Raw genomic sequence first — 6075 nt, 5'->3', positions numbered from 1 at the left:
CCAGGTGGTTTCTCTGTCAGGCGGTCCCCCAGAGCTAGGGAGAGGGAGGTTCAGAAGGGACTTTTAGAAAGAGGCCCTTGTCATAGCCCACGGCCTGTCCACACCCACATACTCAGAATGCCCAACAGCAACATCCATGCTTGTGCAGGATCCCCCAAGAGCACACAACAAGGGTCACCCCAATCATCCCCACCAATGAGGGACGGAGCTGGCCATCTTTTGTCTCTGAGGCCAGCCAAGTTCCCCAGCCTCCTCCCACAGCCAGAAGGCTCCCACAGTCCTGAAGAGTGTCCCTCCCTCGGGCAATGCCTGTTCTGAGGAGCCAAGAGGCTGGGCCACGGGGCTACTTGGAGGAGCCAGAGGCCTGAACGTGCTGCTCCTACCCTCTCAGCACACAGACACCCTTGCGCACTGGTCCTGACGTGGAGATGAGGGTGCAGAATGGTGGTCTCTCAGCGTGGTCTCTGGACCAGAGCATCAGCATGAAGTAGCAGCTCAGGCCCCACTTTCCACGAAACACTGGACCTCACTCTAAAGCAATTATTTCCGAATCTCTGGAGGGTGTTCAGAAATGGGCATTTCTCCATGCTCCCTGGGGTGGTTTGCTGCCCAGGTGAGACCCTCCATCTAGGTATCCAGATAAGCCCACAGCCGAGGCCGGAGGAGGACACTGGGCCTGCCTGCATGGAGGGGACCAGCTAGGATGCCCGAGGGGCTTCTTCAGTGAGCCAGTGCAGATGGAGGCTGCTCCCTGAGGGGCAGGGAGGGGCAAGCCTTGAAGTGGAGGCAACAGGCTATTGCCAAATGTCCAGCACTTGGAAGAGGTGGTGCCCAGAGAGTCCCTAGGGGCGTCCACCAGCAGAGACTGAGGGGCAGGGCAGATGTGCCCAGAGCAGGGAGCGGGGGACACCCCCAGAGGGCTTCCCTCACCAGTGAAGGTACAGCTGGAATGCCGAGCCGTCACGGCCCGCTGCTCCTCCAGGACAACGAGCCACGTTCTCCCGAGGTGAGACAACCTTGGCTCCCTCGGCTCTCAGTTGCCTCAGAGACCCGAGGAGGCCGGAGGGCCTGCCGTCTGCTGTGGGCAGTGCGAGCTAACAGGTGGTCTGACAGCCTGCCCATAAATCAGCTCCGGCCGTCAGGTGGCCTCCCCACGGGTCAGGAGCAGCAGAGGCTGCTTGTTTCTCCTCACCTCCGAGGAAGCCACCGCCACCCACCCTCGCCCCAGCCCTGCCGGGCCCAGCTGGCTCCCTGAATCCGCCCCTTGTCTCCCAGCCTCCTACCCTGACCAAATGTTTACGGACACTTCCATGGTCAACCAGGACCAGGGATGATTTTTCCACTGAACCTACAGGACCGGGCCTCTTCTGGCTGGAGCACAATACTGACCTCTGTCAGGTGCTGGCAGCCATGAGGGAGCAGGCGGGGAGAGCTCCCTTAGCCCAGCCCAGCAAAGCCCTTCTCACCCAGCCCCCACAAAGGGGTCGGGCCTGCTCTACACGCCAGTTCTGTCCCCTGGCAGTTTCTTCCCTGGCACCAAGAAAGATCCTCCCAGAGACCAGGGAGGCCCTGGAGCCCACCCTTCATTTCCTCAGGCATGACACTCCCTCCTGGTGGCTCCCTCCTGGCTGGTCCGGGGTCCGCTGGAGCGCCAGCGAGCTTCTGGGCTGTGTATTCTGAAGAGGTGCATCTGACTGCGTGGAACAGAAATGCCAAGAAACTGGGGCTTCTTCACACTAGAACTCGAGACGAGCAGGGAAGGGTCCATGTCCCAGACTGTTCTGTCTTCCTGCTCTGCCCAGGGGTGGCTTTTGTGCTCACGGTTACAACATGGTGCCTCCTCCCAACTTCTCGGCCACACTCGGGCAGCAAGGTGGGGAAGTGCTCATAGCAAAAGCAGCGTGTCAGCTGTCTCTGGCCCTTTTGATCAGGAAAACAGTAATTTCCCAACAAGTCCCACATGGTAGATTTCCACTTCTAGCTCACCAGCCAGAAGTCACATGGCCCCCCTAGTTGCAAGGGAGCAGCGAAGTCAAGTGTTTCAGCTGGGCACACTCGGAGTTCTGAGAGAGAACAGGAGGGATGGGGCTAAACACTCAAAATCAGGTGAGAAGAGGTAGCAAAGCCCAGTTCTGGTGTCCAATCCTGTGACTTAGGGACTGTGTGACACTGGGAACATGGCCCAACTGTAAAATAGAGTCATCATGTCTATTTCACAAGGTAGCTGAGTGTTAAGTGGGGAAGTGTATGAAAAGTACCTGGAGCCCAGCCAGCATGGCTCAGTGGTTGATCATAGACCTATGAACCAGGAGATCACGGTTCAATTCCTGGTCAGGGCACACGCCCAAGTGGTGGGCTCAATCCCCAGTGGGGGGCGTGCAAGAGGCAGCCGATCAATGATTCTCTATCATCATTGATGGTCCTATCTCTTACTCCCTCTCCCTTCCTCTTTGAAATCAATAAAAATATATTTCAACAAAAAAGGACCTGGAAACAATGCCCAGCATTTAGAAGATGTTCATTAAATGACAGATAGTTTTTTTACCACAGGCCTGCACATATGTGCTCAATAAATCCCTAACTGACTTATTCATCAACTAAGAAACCACTGCTGATAGGAAAGCAGGGAAAAGACAGGGACAGCTTATCTAAAAGCCAGAATTGTCACTTTCAGAAGGGGAGTGGAAGCTACATTTGGACTTCTGCTTCAGAAAAAATATCCCCAATATAGAGGAGAAGACATATAATACCAGTAATCAATAAGTGTCAAGCCTATGCTGGGTGGCAGGCACTACTCAAAGCATTTAACATTCTAATTTAAGCTTCCCAACAGCCCTTTGAGGTAGGTACTATCATTATCCCCATTTTAATAAGGTGGCTCAGAGAGGTTAAGGAATTGGTTGAAGGTCACACAGCTTATACGGTGTGGTAGTGCTAGGATTTGAGCCAAGGACAGGCCAGAGGGGTTCAGGCAGCCAGGCTTCTGCCACCCCACCCCACCCCGCCCCCGCTTCACAGGGAGATAACTGGGAGCCCTGCTCCAATCCCACTCCCAGAGCCCTGACAGCAGCAGAGGAGCCAGCCTCAGACTGTGGCTTTTCTCGAGACTCCCAGAGCAGCCCACCATGACCCCCACTCCCTTTCTCAGCCCCGTCAGCACTCAGCCTCTTGGGTCTCACAAAGGAAGCTCACATCCCACAACTGTTTAGTCGGCTATAATCCCAGCTAAAGTTCACTGCTTGGGAAATACAACGTGGGGGGTGGTTGCTCCTGGAATGTGTGTGGCTGAGACCCAGTGTCCCAACCCAGACAGCAGGCTCTACTGGGGCCCTGAAGAGAGCAGCAGCCAGGGGAATCCGGAGTCCCTAGCCCCCAGTTGTGCCAGAGAATGGAATGTGCTGCTCTGGGTGTTAAAACAGCCCCAGCCAAGGAAGGGGGGGGGGGCACTGGGAGTTGGCAGAGTGGGGAGAGCTCCTACCACAAGGCTGCCTCTGTTCCCCTGGAGGCTGAGCCCACTTCGTTGGGGCTGAGGGTGGGCAGGCCCCTCCTGTTAGCTCAGTGCTCAGAAGCTCCTGGAGCTAGAGGGGGCCAAGGCAGAACAGGGGAGGGTGACAGCAGTCAGGACAGCTGTTCTCCCAAAGATTCTCTCATGAGGCATCTATAGGTACCTCTGGCACAATTCACATCCCGGCCCAGTGGCTTCCTAGCTATGTGACCTGGGGCAGGTTACTTAACCTCCTCAGGGCCTTCATGTACCCATCAGTTAAATGGAATAAATAACAGAACCTAGCTTTGGGGACTTTTGTAACATTCACATGATAATAAACATAGGTATTACCATTATCTTAAGGCCACCTGCACTAGGATAGATGCTGGAGCCAGGGCCCTCAAAGGGGTTGCCTCCTTGAAGGTTCCATGGAGACAGGGAATGAAAGTGGAGCTTCGTTTGTCTTCAATATCGAAGGTGATCAAGGACCACAAAGATCCTGGAAAGCATGGCCAGTACAAGGTCTCCCAGGGCCACTAGAGCCTGCTTCCCACCATTACCAACCCCAAAAAGATGGGCAGAACCCTCAAACCCAGCCAGGCCGTGGGAGCTGGCAGCCCATCCCAGGTCTGCCCCAGCAGGCACCAGGGCTGTAGCGGAACCTGGCTCCTGTCCCCTCCTCCTGGGTGCTTGAGAACTGGAAGGAATCTTTTAAACAGGCAGCCAACTCTGCAATGGACAGTCTGTCTTCCAGGCCACCCCACGTTCAGCCCTCTCCACACTGTTGACCCCAGCCAACCAATGTAAGGCACAATCCAGTCCTGATAAACGGTTCCTGTCCTTTAAAGCCGTCCATCCCGGCCTGCTTCACTCAGGCCCTCACATACCACCTGTAAAATAAGGAGGTGGCCCTAGCTTCCCTTCTGTGGGGCTACCAACCTCAGATGATGGGAACCATGTTTCTCATGTCCTGCATCCCATGCCCCGCAAGCTCCTGTGCTACAGTCTGCATTTCACCAACATTCGGCATTGTCTTCCTTTTCCCAAAATAAAATTATATTGACCTGGCTTATTTCAACTACACTCTGGCCACTCTCTGAGACTCTTTCCTGACTAACAATCTAAGATTATTTTCTAGTGTAAAAAAAATAAATCGCTATTCTAAGCCACCCAGGGCAGAGCTGTTCTTCCTTTCTCTGAAGATTGCCAGGATGGTGGTAATTAGTTGGCGTTTACTGAGTGCTTACTATGTGCCAGGCACTGCACTCCAACCTCACATGGACTATCTCATTTAATCCTCACAATGGCCCTCTGAGACCAATGTCACCATCATGCCCATTTTACAGAGGAGTAAAGTAACATAGAAAGGCTCGGGGAAAGGGCCCTATGGCAACTCAAACGGCATCACTATAGCGGATAGCAGAGCAGGCCCACAGCAAGCACCCTCCCCTACCACCTCCAGGACACCCCGACTAATGCAGGCTCTAAGTCCCTGCTCCACCAAACACCGTGGGGAACACGTATCCTCCAATGGACAGTGTCACCTCTGCGTGAGGACAGAATGGATGTCGGAGCAGCCTTCCAGCTGCCCTACCCTTGACACACACCCTCACGAGACGTGCTGGCATAGCCCCAGCTGCCTCTTCCCCAGGCCTGTGCTCACTCCTGTCCCCTTTTGCTCAAAGGCCCTATTTTATTTTCCACTCCTCCACCTGATGACCCACAGACTGCTAAGGCTGCCTTATATGTTTTGTGGAGGTTGTTTTTTAGAGAGAGGAAGGGAGAGGGAGAGAGTGAAACATGGATCAGCTGCCTCCTGCACACCCCCTAGCATGTGCCCTGACTAGGAATCTAACCAGCAACATTTTGGTGCACGTGACGATGCCCAGCCGAGCCACACTGACCAGGGCTGCCTTAATACTTTTTAAAGCGAATAAGCTCATCTGTAAAAGCTGCCAGGACAAGGTCCTGCTGCTTCCCTGCCTCTCAGGACCCCTATGGAGCTGCTGGGCTCCTCCACACCAGGGGAAGCTGCGAGCTTCGCAGAATCCCATCTAGACCAGACCAGGCCCAGCTGCAAGGACACCGGCACCTAAATCCGAGGTTATGGGACTGCCACATAACCTAACTCCCTGCAACAGGGTCTCACACTCCCTTCTTCACTGCCCCAGGCCTATCATCTGGAGGCATAGCTCCTGTCCAGCCCTGGTCTGCAAAGTGCCATGCTGAGCCTTTCACAGCCACTGCTAAACTTCCCTGGACCTCAATTTCCTTACCTGCAAAATGGGGAGAAGTACAGCACCTGCCTCACAGGGCCACTGTGAGGATTAAATGAAACAATGTGTGTAAAGCACTTACCACAGTGCCTGACAACCAGTAAACACCCCCACACCCCAGGCTTCAAGAACTACTTACACCACCCCCCCACCCCCACCCCCATCTCACAGCCAATCCTCTTACCGGCTGGCTCTCAGCCTCACCTAGGGCAGATCTTTATTTTCTCAGAAGGATTAGCTAAAATCTTTCCATTCTAAAGCCTGCATTGCTTAGTTTACTGAATTCTGGTCCCAACCAACCCCAGCCCCCAG

This window comes from Cnephaeus nilssonii (assembly GCF_951640355.1).
Source record: "Cnephaeus nilssonii genome assembly, chromosome: 16".
In the NCBI taxonomy this organism is placed as follows: Eukaryota; Metazoa; Chordata; class Mammalia; order Chiroptera; family Vespertilionidae; genus Cnephaeus; species Cnephaeus nilssonii.
The sequence above is the reverse complement of the archived record's forward strand: the minus strand, read 5'-3'. Positions refer to the sequence as shown.